Here is a 16,118-nt window from a genome sequence, read left to right on the forward strand (position 1 = left end):
TGGAAAGGTGCCCAGCTACTACCCACCTGCAGCCACTTTCCAACTCTACAGCCTTGGGCAGGTGCTTCATCCTAAAGTTCAATTTCCCCATTTCTGAAATGCTATAAATAACAGCATCTACAGTGTTGGCTGGTATGAAGACTAAGTGAGGTAATGCATGTCAAGTTCTTAGCACTCAATAAATATTATCGTCAATGTCATCTTCCCCTGTTGCTACCGCTGCCAGTGTCCCATAACACCTCCCCCTTTCTATCTCTTCTGTACAGTTTTCCCACCCTCACTTCCTCCCCTGCCCTCTTGCACTGTCTGCTGAAGCCTTTGGCTTCCCAGCTCTCTTTCCCTCCTGTTTCTGCTCTCCACTCTCAGTCTTTATTCCTTTCGACTCATCCAATTCACTCTCCATCCTGCTTTCTTATAATTTATGTCCTTCATTTCAACTCCCCTCTTCTACCACCTGCCTCTCCCCATTCCACCAGGTTCTCTTTCCCTTCTCTGCTGTTGGTCTCCCATCCCCCCTCCAATCCCCCTAGCTGCCCCTTCTAGACACCTTTGCTCTGCCCTCCTGTGTGTTCCATGCCTAACTGGGAGCCCAGTCTCCACCCCTCGTCTCTCCCACTCCCAGTTTGGGTCCAGGAAGCATACTTGATCACTGTGGTAGCCTCTGAGATGGCCACCCATGGTCCCCACTTCCTGGCACCCATACTGTCATGGAATCCTCTCCTTTCAGTATGTGCTGGACCTAGTAACTTGATTCTAATGAATAGGATGGGAATGATGGGATAGCACTTCTGAGCTTAGGTTAACTGGCGGCTCAGCCCGTTGAGTGTCTGATTTCAGCTCAGGTCATCATCTCGTGGTTCATGAGTTTGAGCCCCACATTGGGCTTGCTGTGTTAGCCTGTCAGTGAAGACCCATTTCAGATCCTCTGTCCTCCATCTCTCCGCCCCTCCTCTGCCTGTGCTCTTCCCAAAGTTGAAAAAGAAAAATAAAGACTGCTGCTTCCATCATAGGTGTCTTAGGTGTTCTTTGGCTTGCAGAAAGCCGGCTGCTATGCCGTAAACTGCTCTTATGGAGCAGCCCACGTACCAAGGAACTGAAGTCTCCGGCCGGTGAGAAGTCTCCGCCAACAACCAGGTGAGTGATCTACCCCATTTGAGCCTCAAGATGACTGAAGTCCCTCTACCACCTTGATGTAGTCTGTGAAGGATCCCTGAAATCTGAGGCACCCAGCTGAGATGCTCTGGATTCCAACCCATGGAAACTGTAAGATAATCAATGTTTACTCTAAAATTTAGCAGCTTAAAACAGCAATTTGTTATGCATCAGTATTAAAAATGCAGAGTTGTGCTTCATAGATCACCCTTCAGCAATGTTTCCCTTCTATGACCTCGAGCAAATCACTGCTGTTCTTTGGGTCCGTCTCCTCCTCTATGAGATGGGGATTAGAGGCCAGTGCCCCAAGTCTCTCATCCATGAGGAAGTGGTCGGTGATGCTACAGGGCCTATCTCTTCTACTGTTTAGCATAGGAAGCCCCGTTAAACCTGCACATCTTTGTATTTTAAACTCTATGTCTTTATATTTGCCTCACATTTTTCACTCCTATTATCTGAAGTCTGTTTCTAATTTCTGACAGAACTGCAGTGGCCTATTGTGTGCCGTGCTCCGCATGACATGCCAATTTCATTTTGGAGTCACGGCTATTGTCTTTTTCCCTGCTAATCTCTCGTTTTCCAAAATTCCAATAGAAAGTGTGAACATAGAGAGTTGCCCTTGTGCCTGATCTTGGCGTTGTGTGGCCCCCAAACAGGGGTGGATGATAGACAGACAGACAGCCTGTCTGCCACCCGAGGCATCTTTTCTTGCTTAAAAATTTGCTTTCCAGATTGCAGACTCCCTTCCAACTCGAGCAAAGACTGGAACATATTAAATAAGAGCAGAGCTGAAATTGGATGGAATGTCTCAGCCACTTAGATTCAGACCTCTCTTTCAGAGGAACACGTGGAGAAGCAGGGGATGAGACGTGCCTACATGGATAACGTAGGGGAAGAAGGCTTCCATACCTTTCTCATACCATTCAAGCCTTAAGCAGGGGCAACATTTTTTCTTAAGCAGGGCCTGTAACCCAGGAGCCATCACTTATGTATGGTGTCCATGGCAACCAGGCAATGGTATGGGATCCCTTCTCACTGGGGAATTCCTTTTATGGCTCATTTCCGAAACCAGCATGGCCAGTACAGGAGTCTGCAGTTTGCCAGTTGCTTAGCAACCAGCTCCAATGCTCTAGTCACTAGGAAAAGCAGAGTTGTTTTTTTTTTTTTCTTTAAGTGTTTGTCGTCAGAATCATATGTTACATTCTCTCTACTTTGTCTCTTTAGAATAAAATAATTAGTGTGTGATAAGGATGCGGGAAAGGGCAACCGCTCCCTGTTGTTAATGCCTCCACTGCTCCTGGCGGGCTGTTGCAGGCAGGGAGAGGGAGAAAAATGTTAGCATGCTTTCGGCTGGTAATTAAGCAGCGCGAGCCATCTGCACATTGAAAGCTCTACATTTTTCACGTCTCGTGGGGGCATCAAGTAAGTACAGGGCCAGCAATTTGTGCTGTTCCCTCCCCCCAACCAGAAAAGCCCAACCCTACCCACAGGTGTCATCTCTCCTTGGCTTACCCTGGGGGGGGCAGGGTAAGGTGGGAGAGTGAGGTTTGTTGGGTTTTTGGTAGAAAAGGATATCCTATAGCTCTCTCGGACTTACAGTAGTGGTTTTCAACCAGGGGTGATCTCGGGCAACATTTGGTAAGGTCTGCAGACATTTTGGTTGTCACAACTGGTGAGGGAGGGGAGAGGTTACTGACAGCTAGTGGAGGATACTGCTAGCTGGTGGTCTAGAGACCAGGGATGTTGCTAAACATTCTACAATGCGATGGACATCCCCCAACAACAAAGAAGTATCCTGCCCACATAGCAATATGCTGAGGTTGAGAAACCCTGAGTTAGAGCAATCAGAATATCCATCTGTCTTGTGAAAAACCAGCACTACAGCTGACTAGGAAAAATGTTGACAAGGTAAAGGGTGGGACTGATCACAATCTGTTTGACATAATTCCAACCTGAATATCTGTATGGCACAGAACTCCTCCGCCCCTGCCAGCAGTGGATTTAGCAAAGGTGTAGAGCAGAGAGCCCTCTGTGGTTTGTGGTAATGGAGGCAACCTCTGAGGTTATAAGGAAATAGCACAGAGATGTAATGGTCTCTCCTTCCAGGGAGGCAAACTTTGGTGCCAAACAGATGTAGTTTTACATACTGGGTCTATTGCCTATGCACCATGGGCTCTTAGGCATGTGACATAATCCGAGACCCAGTCTCAACTCCAAAATGGAAATTCACATGGGGTGCTGGGAGAATTACATGTCAAAACACTCACAATGCCTGATCTGTTAGACTCCTCCATTCGCCATCTTGTCTCAGCCCCAGGATCCTAATGTCCCCCTCTCTCCAGCTGGGCACTTTGAACTGTAGAAGTCTATGAACAAATGTGCAAGTCCTATGATGGCTGAGATAATTTTTTTCCAGCAATGAGCAAAAGACAAAACCAGCAGTTTTGGAATGTGAGGTGGTAAAGTCTTAGGCTAAATTTAAACATGAAGGCCAGAAAAGAAATGTGTGAGAGGAGAGGCAGTAGGGTCATTAGGAGTGTGTCTAAGCCTCAACTCTCAGCTCCTCCAGTTACTGGGTATGTGACCTTGAGTCGTTATTCAACTTGAGTGGTTTCTCGCCTATGAAATGGGGGTAATTATTATCTCCTGCAGTATAATGAGGATTAAAGATAATGTATATAAAAGTGCTGACCATGATGCCTAATATTAGGTAGGCACCTGATAAAGAGGACAATACTTTAAAAAAGTAAGATTGGAATGTGTGGTCCAACGCAGGATCTTTTCCACCGATGCTGAGGGTGAGGATAGGGCTGTATTTAGGAAGACACACTTGGCCTCTCTATTATCTACAACAATCACCTTTCCCTCAACAACCCAGGATAGTTCCAGCAGCCACAACGTTATGTAAGCAGCTTTGAAGCTATTTCTATTTTCAGCCTATGCCACCTCTTGGGGGGTAAGGAGTTCCATACATTTAGTAACCTTTTTTTACTTCCTTGACCCTATCTCAGAATACTTCTCCTTCTAATAAGTGGGTTTTGGTCTATGTTCACATTATCCATGCCTTTCAGAATTTTCTAGACTGGAGCATTTCCCCTGTCAGCCTCCAGCCTCCACCCTGGTTTCAAACTGAAGCTCCTGCAGCCTCCTGCCTTAAAATGCCTTGCGAACTCCATTATTCCTTTCTTGAAGTGCATCCACTCGAACTGCACATTCTTTATAAAGGTAAGGTAATATCTCTGTATTTTTGTTCATTATTTTTCCTAACAGTTTCCAAAAATTGGTAGGCCTTTTGGGGCCACAGTCTTTGCTGCCCACTCTTACAATGAATCCCAAGTCCTTTTGTGGGGTCAAAACAGTTGATTTATAGTGGCAGCATCTCATCTTCTATAGTTTTACTTGCCTGGCAGGTCAATGCTCTTATTCCCGGCAAAGTTTTGGCCACTCACCCAGGCTGGTTTAATCTCACCACAGTTGGCTTCTTGTTGAGTGCCTAATGGAGCCCTGCAGATCTCTAAACACTTAGAGATTTCACACCCCCTTCTAGGACATTGTATGATCCCATCTGATTTTGCCCAATCAACAGAAGCTTCTTGGGAGTGCAGCTCTAAACACATCACTGCTAAGATTCTCCCCCTCCACCTGAGATAATTAAATGATGTGAAATTTAGAGATTCTTGTTCATCCCTCCCAAGGGGAATTATGGAATCTCACCTGGACGTCACCATAACTGGGAAGAGTAGCAGAAGGGTATTTACTGGGCATGCATCAGCCCAGCCCCCCAGAATGTAGCACACAGGTGTCTTGTTTCTGATCAAGCAGCTGGAGCCACAGGTACCCCAGAACAGGGAGCAGCTGGAGATGGGACATCTTCAGGTTTACCAGAAGGACCAGAAGTGCTCAAAGTATTTAGAGGTCAGGGCAGCAGTAAAGAAAGAATACAGGCAGGCTGGGGAAGGGTCAAGGGGCATCAGGCAGCACATCTGGGGTCCAGGCTGACAGACAGGAGATTCCAAACATGAAACCATTAGAGACCTGAAACAAGGCAAAATTCTTTCAGGGCAAGAACAGAGCTCCAGGAATGAGAGCAACTGGGTCTGGCTGAAAGGAAGGCAAAGGGTCAGCTGCTGAAGGCAGCTCCTTGTAACAGTAAAGCAACAGGGGAATCAGGGAGGGAGGGAGGGAGGGGATTGAGGCTGCTTTGGGGACAAATAATTGTCTCCCTATTTGTGCAACGACAATATAGGTTTCTAGAAGATCAGTCAGTTGGTCTATTGGCAGGTAATGTTGATTACTACTTTCATAGAGTTCCTGCGGATGCTAATCTCATGTGGTGCTCCAAGAAAGACAAGTTTATGATCACTAAGTTTGGGATTTTTGCAAACTACAAGCCTGTCTGGGAAATTCACAGTGTACATTAGCCTTTTAAAAGCTCTAAAAACCCCTGCATAGAAATTTGTTTGTTTTAATTCAGTGTTTCTCCCACATAGGTCACAGCAGGATCCTTTTGTTACGTAAAAAGTATGAATATCCTGTGGACACACCTTGAGAGACATTGTTCTAGAACATTCCTAATCTGGTGTTCCCAGGCCCTTTACAACCTGGGCCTGCCCTTGTTTCCCAACTTGACCTTCCTTTATTTTCCTACCTTCCAGCTGCACTGAACTCTTCCCATGTACAGGCCACTGTTTCACATTTCCTTCTTCATTACGGCAGGTGATTCATCATCTGCCCAAAAATGGGGAAAAAAAAATGAGCCTTCCTCATTTCACTCCTGCTCCCCATTTCTATGTATTAAGGCCTACCTCAGAAGGGACACTTGATCCATCTCTGCCCCAGCCTTCCTGTTACTATAAACAATCCCTTCTCTTCTCTGATGCCTTATGTCACACTATCTATTACTTTTAGAGCACTTAGCACTTTAGATTTATGTATGACCACTTATGCTTTTCTTTTTAGAACACAGTATCCATATCTGATTCTTTTTTGTGTCTCCACCCCAGAATACAGCACATTTGTAGGACTATTATGGGGTGCAGTTAAAACAAATTTCTCAGCAGGCCAGAGATGGCAAAAATCTGGCTCATCTGCTGCCAAGCCACACTCACCTGTGGCAAAAAGACCCATCAATCACCATATGAGTTCCCCTGGGGCCCAGATAGTCTCCTAGAATGCTTCTCAACAGTCGTAATCACTGGGTTAGGGCTAGCATGACAGAGAAAATCTAATTGTCATCCCTGAATTGGGCTTTTCCATGAAGTGAAAAGAGAATCTAGCAAGCCAAACATGGGAGCCATTTAATACTTCAGATCAGGAACTGTCCATAACAGAAAAGAGCAATTAGTAAAACTATTCATTATACTTTCATGTTCATGTCTAGTCTCACGGCTAATTATTTGTATAATTAACATGTTACCAAATGCAAATAATTGATGAGCCTGATTTCTTGGAATGAAACACGAGTCTTGTGAAGTGTAAATAGCTGTGAATTATCAACAGCTTTCCTTTACTTAGGCTTTCTAATAGGGCAATGCCTGTAAATTAAAGAAACAATGTAACTGTAATTCTCATTTATGTTAAAACAAACTGACAAAGACAATACAATGTGTTTAAATGCATAGAAAAAAGACACGCTTTAAGTCTCTACCACCTTCCAACTGGGTGACCTGGGCAAGTTACTTAATCTCCGCTTACTCATGTTAACTTGTAAGTCTTAGTTTCTGTAGTTAGTGAATGGGTGTCCTATGGAGCCCCTAGTTCACAGGGTTGTTGTGAGAATTAGAGGAGAGTTCGCTCATTTGTACAAAGCACATGGTAAATGTGAGCCATTGTTTTCATTATTACACTTACCTTGCTTAGATTTTTTTACATCGTGCCTAAGAAACACTGGAGGGAAAGGGACACAAAGGTCTCTGCTGTCACACCATCTATTCGTTCCTGAGAAAGCTCCCATAGTCTACAAAGTGGGCTGGTGTGGACAAAATTAGGTTGGGGCAGACCACTCAAAACCTATACAACTTTGTAACTAGAGGGCTAGCAAAACCTGTCAAAACTAATAAAATGTGAGCTCCGCTAAACCTCAACTTGCACAGTCACCTGCACATTGCGTCCTGACCTTGAACTGGGGGCTACTGGTGGTGCTTTTGAGATAAAAGTCCTGGAGGACAGGAGCACCTGGGTGGCTCAGTTGGTTAAGCATCCTACTCTTGATCTCAGCTCAGGTCTTAGAGTTGTGGATTTAAGCCCTGCACTAGGCATGAAGCCTACTTAACACACACACACACACACACATACACACCTGGAAGACATTCATTTGTAATAGGGACCAGTTGAATCACAATTAGGCATTGGATTTAAGGAGTGATGTTCACTAATCTATCCTGGTTGAAAGTTAGGAAATATCTTCCCAGCTTCATTTGTATCCTCATTTTCTCCAGAAAGCTTGCTATGAGGGTAACATGGGGATTCTTAAAATCAGTCAGTCCTTTTCTGCAGGTAAAGAGAGCAGCTCTATGTATTCTCAACTTTTCCTAAAGGCCTTCATAGAATGTTAAGTTTCCTCTTATTAAAGAGGCAGGTACTGTGGAAGGCTTACCTCTGGTTGCTTCAAACATTAAGAGGCTAGAAAAAAGTTACATAAGAACTAACATGACTTCATGTTATACCAATTCCCCATTTACCTATAGCATGTGAGGCCATTCACTTAAGGGACACATAGTGTAGCAAAAGAGCATGTATTGAATATCTCCTATCATTTGCTGTGGTAAGAGCTAAATATAAACCATGTGATTTAATCTGCACATTAACCTAATGTGGTATGTGTCCTTGTCCCTGAGACCCAGGGACATTAAATAACTTGCCTGAGATCACAAGTTTTGTTTTGTTTAGCAGAATACTTTTTAATTTTTTTTTAATATTTATTTTTGAGAGAGAGAGAGAGAGAGAGAGAGTGCGCGAGCATGAGAAGGTGGCGGTGGGGACACAGAATCTGAAGCAGGCTCCAGGCTCTGCGCTGTCAGCACACAGCTGATGTGGGGCTCTAACTCATGGACTGTGAGATCATGACCTGAGCTGAAGTCAGATACTTAACCAACTGAGCCACCCAGGGGCCCCTGAGATCACAAATTTTTAAGTAGCAAAGCCAGGATTCTTAGCTAGAGTCCAAATGACACCAAAACTCATGCTCTTTGAGACCACAATACCCCGTTAAAAGTGGATGGAGGCAGGAAAGAAAAGACACCCCCCCCCCAACCTCCCACTGTTGACTGAAAATGAGGGCAGGCCTGATTCCTAACCACAAGCCACTAACATTTAATCTCATTTTTAAAAAAGTTTTTGTTTTTAAGTAATCTCTACACCCAACACAGGGCTCGAACTTACAACCCTGAGATCAAGAGTCACATGCTTCACCAACAGAGGTAGCTAGTTGCCCACATTTAATCTAATTTAATCATCACAACAACCTTGTTACTTAGGGATGCATTCCACTACTTTATAATGAGGAAAGTGAAGCTCAGAGGAGTTATAATTGGCTGATAGGGGAGCCAGGATTCAGACCTAGACCCGCTGTTTCCTAAACTGGGATCTCCCTCCCTAGTTCCTATTTATGTTCATGCCTTCGTGTTTATTTTTTTGTTTTGTTTGTTTGTTTGTTTGTTTTTTTCAATATATGAAATTTATTGTCAAATTGGTTTCCATACAACACCCAGTGCTCATCCCAAAAGGTGCCCTCCTCAATACCCATCACCCACCCTCCCAACCCCCATCAACCCTCAGTTTGTTCTCAGTTTTTAACAGTCTCTTATGCTTTGGCTCTCTCCCACTCTAACCTCTTTTTTTTTATGCCTTCATGTTTAAAGACACCATTTCTTGAACATCTTGGTCAATCTGCTAGTTTTCAAAAAGCTACAAGTTGGACATGCCCATCCCCCCATTTTCTTATGTGGCAAGTTTCAGTATATGAAACACACACACTCATACAACTGGCAATTCTTATGGGTGCAGCTTATCAAGCATGTTTCATAGCATAGCCATAAAGTAATAGGCTCTCGCTTTGTCAGTGTTTTTGAATATTTTCTTTTTGCTATTTCTGTTCACTTTTAAACATCCCCAAAAAAGAATTCATCACCGGAAAAATACTACCTACTTAGGATCCAAAAGAAGGAGTCATATCATTTATTGATTCTGTTAAAAATTAAGTAAAAAAATATATTAAGGTGACCATGCATTTGATTTTTACCAAATTATAAAATTTTATTGCCATAATACTGTTCCTCATTTGGAAATGTGTTCTCTACTGATCAGACAACTAAACAAAATTAGATAAATGATGCATGAGCAAAGAGTTCAAAGAAATAAAAACCATCAAAACACACCCAAATAGAAATTATAGAACTGGGGAAAACAAAACAAAACAAAACAATGACTGTACTGAAGAATTCAATAGAGAGCTTTAAAACTGGACTCAACCATGCAGAAGAAAGAATCAGTGACCTAGAACACAGAAAATGTGATAATATCCAGTCAGAGAGCAAAAAGAAAGTGAAAAAGAATGAAGAAATCTTACAGGACTTCTGGGATACAAAAGAAACAATATCCACATTATGGGAATGCCAGGAAAAGAAGAGAAAGAGAAAGGGACAGAAAGTAGTATATTTAAAGGAATAATGGATGAAAACTTCCCAAACCTGGAGAGAGAAATGGACGTCAAGATTTGTGAGGCCCAAAGGACTCCAAATAGGTTGAGCCTGAGTAGGGCACAAGAAGATACATTAAATGGTCAAACGTCAAAGACAGAATTTTGAAAGCAGCAAGAGAAAAGAGAAGTTACATGCAAGGGCACCCTCGTAAGTTTCTTGGCAGATTTCTTGACAAACATTTTAGCTCAGATGAGAATGGGATGATATGTTCAAAATATTGAAAGAAAAAAAAACCTGTCAACCAAGAATTCTATACCCAGAAACACTGTCCTTTGGAAAGGAAAGAGAAAGACTCCCCAAACAAAAGCTGAGGGAGTTCATAATCACTAGAACAGCCTTATCAGAAGTGCTAAAGTTCTCTGAGTGGAAGTAAAAGGATGCTAATTAACATTATAAAAACAAAGTATTTAAACTCACTGGTAATGGTGTGTGTGTGTGTGTGTGTGTGTGTGTGTGTATGTATATACATACATACAAAGTTAGATTCTGTATTGTAACAGTAGTGTGTAATTAGCTTGTAACTCTGGTTTAAAAGTTAAACAGGTGGGACACCTGGGTGTCTCAGTTGATTAAACATCCAACTTCTCAGGTCATGATTTCAGAGTTTGTGAGTTCGAGCCCCGCATCAGGGTCTGTGCTGACAGCTCGGAACCTGAAGCCTGCTTCCTATTCTGTGTCTCTCTCAGCCCCTCCCCCACTTGTGCTGTCTCTCTAAAATAAATATTTAAACAAAACAAAAAACAACAAGGGGTTCTTGGTAGGTTAAGTGTCTGACGCTTGATTTTGGTTCAAGTCATGATCTCATGGTTTGTGAGTTTGAACCCAGAGTCATACTCTGCGCTGTCATCAAGGAGCCTGCTTGGGATTCTCTCTGCCCCTCCCCCCACTCTCTCAAAAATAAACATTAAAAAAATAAAAGTTAAATAAATGTAAAAATAACCATTACTGCAATAATCTGTTACTAGTTACACAATATAAAAAATTTGTAAACTGTATCAATAAGCTAAAATGTGAGGGGGAGAAGTAAAAGTATAATGTTTAGGCTTGCTATTGAAGTTATCACTTTAAAATAGGGCATTACAATTTTAAGATATTTTATGTAAGCCTCATAGTAACAAGAAAAAAACCTATAGTAATTATACAAAAGAACATAATAAGAGAGGTCAAAACTTATAACAAAAGGCATCAAAATACAAAAAATAAAAATTAAAAAAGACAACTGAAACAAGAAAAAATAGAGCTATAAAACCAGAAAACAACAAATTGGTAACAGTAAGTCCTGACCTATTAATAATTACTTTAAATGTAAATAGATTAAATTCTCCAATTAAAAAAACACAGCATGGCTGAATGGATTAAAAAAATAAGATCCAATGAAAGCTGCCTACAGGACTCACTTTAGACTTGAAGATACACATAGACTGAGAGTGAAGGAATGGAAAAAGATATTTCAAACAAATGGTAACCCAGAAAAAGTCAGGGGTAGCTATACTTAGACAAAATAGACTTTAAAAATACTAAAAAGAGACAAGGTCATTATACAATGATAAAAGGATGAATCCAACAAAAAGATATAACAATTGTAAATCTTTATGCAGTCAATATCAGAGTACCTAAATATACAAAGCAAAAAATAGCAGAGCTAAAAGGAGAAATAAATAGCAATATAAGAATAGTCAGGGACCCTAATATTTCACTCACAGCAATGGGTAGATATTCACACACAAAAAAATGAGACAGATTTGAATAATACTATTGACCAAATGGACCTAACAAAGATATACGGAACATTATGTCTGTATTAGCAGAATACATATTCTTCTCAAGTACATATGAAACATTTCCTATGATAAACCATATGTTAGGCCACAAAAACAGTCTTAGCACAATCAAGAAGACTGAAATCATATCAAGTATCTTCTCTGACCACATGGTATGAAACTAGAAATCAGTAACAGGAAAGCTGGAAAACTCACAAATACATGGAAGTTAATACCCTCCTGAGCAACCAATGGATCAAAGAAATTAAAGGGAAAATGAAGGAGACAAATGAAAATGGAAACACACCATACCAAAACTTATGGGATACAACAAAAGCAGTTCTAAGAGAGAATTCTGTAGTAATAAACATGAAGATAAAGAAACAAGATCTCAATCTATGCCTTTAGGAACTAGAAAAAGAAGAACTGAACCCAAAGGTAGCAGAAGGAAGGAAATAATAAAGATTAGAGGATAAATAAGTGAAACTGGAAAGCAATAGAAAAACATTAAGTTGTTGTTTTTGAAAAGACAAAATTGACAAACCTTTAGCTAGACTAATCAAGGGAAAAAGAGGACTCAAATCAACAAATCATAAATGCAACTAATCCTACAGAAATGCAAAGGACCATAAGAGGCCACTATCAATGACTATATTTAAATAAACTAAACAACCTAGGAGAAATGGAAAAATTCTTAGTAATGTACAACCTACTAAGACCAAATCAGAAGTAAATAGAAATTATGAATGGACCAATTACTATTAAGGAGATTCAATAAAAAAAATCTCCCAATAAAGAAAAGCCCAGGATCAGACGGTTTTACTAGTGCATTTTACCAAGCATTTAAAGAAGAAATACCAATCCTTCCCAAACTCTTCCAAAAAAATCAAAGAGGAGGGAACACTCCTCAACTCATTTTATGAGGTATTACCATGATACCAAAGCCAGAAAAGGACACTACAAGAAAATTATAGGTCAATATCCCTAATGAATATGGATGCAAAAATTCTCAATACTAGCAAACCAAATTTAGCTGCATAGTCAAGGGATCATTCACCATCAACAAGTGGGATTCATCCCTGGGATGCAAGGCTGGTTCAACATATGCAAAGTCAATATGATACAGCAGATTAATAGAATGAAAGAGAAAAATACTATGACTATCCAATAGACATAGAAAAAACATTTGACAAAATTAAATATCCATTCATGATTTAAAAAAAAAAACCTCTCAATAAATTAGGTATAGAAAGATTGTACCTCAACACAGTCAGGCCATTTCTAACAGCAATGGTGAATGTTTGAAAGCTTTTTCTCTACCGTCAGGAAAAAGACAAGGGGGGCCCACTCTCACCACCCCTATTCAACATAGTACTGGAAGTCATAGCCAGAGTGATTTGCCAGGAAAAAGAAATAAAGAGCATCTGAATCGGAAGAAGTAAAATTGTCTCTATTTGCAGATGACATGATTTTATATAGAGAAAATCCTAAGGACTAAAACAAAACTCTACCCACCCCTCAAAACCCCACAAAGAACCTCTTAGACCTAATCAATGAATTGAGTAAAGTTTCAGTGTACAAAACATACAAAATCAGAAGCATTTTTATACACTAAAAAATCATCTGAAAAAGGAAAATTCTATTTACAATAGCATCAAAAATAAAATGCATAGGGATAAATTTAATCAATAATGTGAAAGAGGTCTACATTGAAGATGTCTATAAAACACTGGTGAAAGAAAAAGATGACAGAAATGGAAAGGTATTCCATGTCCATAGGTTGGAAGACTTAATATTGTTAAAATATCCATCCTACCCAAAGTCATTTATAGGCACAACGCAATTCCTATCAACATCCCAAGGGCATTTTTTACAGAAGTACATGAAAAGCAATCCTCAAGTTTACATGGAACCACAAAAGACCGTGATAGCCAAAGCAATCATGAGAAAGAAGACCCAAGTGAGAGGTATCACCTTTCCTGATTTAACCTATATTATAAAGTTATAGTAATAAAAAGTATGGTATTGGCATAAAAACACATAGACCAATGAAACAGAATCAAGAGTCCAGAAATAAATCCATATATATATATATATATATAGTCAATATTGACAAGGGAGACTAGAATACTCAATAGAGAAAAGATAGTCTCTTCAATAAAGGTAAGAAAATTGGATATTCACATGTAAAAGAATGAAACTAGAGCCAAAAAATAGATTAGTGTCTGCCTAGGGCTGGGGGAGATAGAGGGATTGTGGGGGGTACATGGTTAGGGAGTAAGGTTTTTTGTTTTTTGGGTTTTGGAGTGAAGAAAATGTTCTAAAATTGTGCTGAATGCACAACTCTGAATATCCTAAAAGCCACTGAATTATAAACTTTAAATAGATGCATTGTATGGTATGTGAATTGTATTTCAATAAAGCCATTTTTTAAAAAGATCTGAATGACCCTAAAGACTTCACAAAAAAACTGAGAATAAATGATTCAGTGAAGTTGCAGCATACACAATGTTTTAAATGTTTATTTAATTTATATTTTGAGAGAGAGTGAGTGAGTGAGCAGGGGAGGGACAGAGAGAGAGGGAGACAGAGAATCCCAAATGTGCACTAATAGTGCAGAGCCTGATGAGGGGCTCGAACTCACAAACCATGAGATCATGACCTAAGCCGAAATCAAGAGTCCAACACAACCGACTGAGCCACCCAGGTGCCCCAGGATACAAAATTAATATACAGAAATCTGTGGCATTTCTATACACTAATAATGAAGTAGCAGAAAGAGAAATAAAATATCCCATTTACTACATGAAAAAGAATAAAATATCTAGGAATAAACTTAACCAAGGTGAAAGACCTGTATTCAGAAAACTATAAAACACTGATGAAAAAAATTGAAGATCACGCAAATGGAGAGACATACCATGCTCATAGACTGGAAAAAATAATATTATTAAAATGTCCATACTACCCAAAGTAATCTACAGATTAAGTGCAATCCCTATCAAAATACCAATAGTATTTTTCACAGAACTAGAACAAATAATCCTAAAACTTTCATGGAACCACAGAAAACCCTGTAATAGTCAAAACAATATTGAGGAAGAAGAACAAGGCTGGAGGTATCATAAACCCAGATTTCAACAGATGCTACACGGCTATAGTAAGTATGGTACTGGTACAAAAACAGAAACATAGGTCAAAGGAACAGAATAACAGCCCAGGAATAAACCCATGCTTTATGGTCAATCTATGACAAAAGAGGCAAGAATATATAATGGGGGAAAGACAGTCTTTTCAATAAATGGTGCTAGAAAAACTGTACAGCTACCTGCATAAGAAACTGAAAACTTTGTTATATCACACACAAAAATGAACTCAAATGGATTAAAGAGACCTGAGACCTGAAACCATAAAACTCCTAGAAGAAAACATAGGCAGTAATTTCTTTGACATCAGTTTTAGCAACATTTTCGTAGCTATATCTCCTCAAGCAAAAATAAACTATTGGGACTGTATCAAAATAAAAACCTTTTGTACAGTGAAGAATACCATCAACAAAACAAAAAGGCAACCTACTGAATAGAAGATATTTGCAAATAATGTATCTGATACTTAACTCCTACAACACCAAGAAAATCCAAATAATTAAAAATGGGCAGAGGACCAGAACAGACATTTTTCTAAAGACCACATGCAGAGGGCCAGACACACAAAAAGATGCTCAACATCACTAATCATCTGGGAAATGCAAATCAAAATCACAAGGAGATATCTCCTTACACCTGTCAAAATGGCTAGTATCAAAGACAAGAAATAACAAGTGTTGGGGAGGACACTTGTGCACTGTTAGTGGGAATGTAATTTGGTACAGCCACTGTGGAAAACCGTACAGATGTTTCTCAAAAAATTAAAAATAGAAATATATGATCCAGTAATTCCTCTACTATGTATCTCCCAAAACAAAAACAGTAATCTGAAAAGACACATGCACCCTATGTTCATTTGCGGCATTATTTACAATAGCCAAGAAACGGAGGCAATCCAAGTGTCCATCAATAGGTGAATGGAATATTAGACATAAAAAAAGAATGAGATCTTGCCATTTGCCAACAACATGGATGGAGCTGGAGGGTATTATGCTAAGTGAAATAAGAGAAAGTCAAGTGCCATTGTGCTTATATACGGAATATGGAAAAAAAAAAAAGACCAAACAAAAGCAGAAACAGACCCATAAATACATGCATGAACTGGTGGTTGCCAGAAGGGAAGGGATGGGGGCATGGGCAAAATGGGTGAAGAGGAATGGGAGATATAGGCTTCCAGTTATGGAATGAATACATCGCCAGGATGAAAGGTAGCATAGGAAATATAGTCAAAGGTATTGTAACAGCACTGTATGGTGACGGATGGTAGCTATACTTGTGGTGAGCATAGCATAATGTATAGAATTGTCATTATGTTGTACACCTGAAACCTTTTAACACTGTATCAGCTATACTTCAGTTTT

The 16,118-nt window shown here is 40.0% G+C and overlaps 1 long non-coding RNA gene across 1 annotated transcript in view; it reads right to left on the minus strand.

Moving 5' to 3' along the window:
* Positions 1-290: 290 nt before the first annotated feature.
* Positions 291-16,118, minus strand: part of LOC128313432 (uncharacterized) — a 69,259-nt gene continuing 53,431 nt past the window's right edge. The window contains exons 4-5 of the long non-coding RNA XR_008294135.1: positions 5,801-5,880; positions 291-1,261 (exon numbers count right to left, since the gene is read on the minus strand). This is a non-coding gene — a long non-coding RNA (uncharacterized LOC128313432). The remainder of the gene's footprint in view (positions 1,262-5,800; positions 5,881-16,118) is intronic.

This window comes from Acinonyx jubatus, chromosome E1, assembly GCF_027475565.1.
Source record: "Acinonyx jubatus isolate Ajub_Pintada_27869175 chromosome E1, VMU_Ajub_asm_v1.0, whole genome shotgun sequence".
In the NCBI taxonomy this organism is placed as follows: domain Eukaryota; kingdom Metazoa; phylum Chordata; class Mammalia; order Carnivora; family Felidae; genus Acinonyx; species Acinonyx jubatus.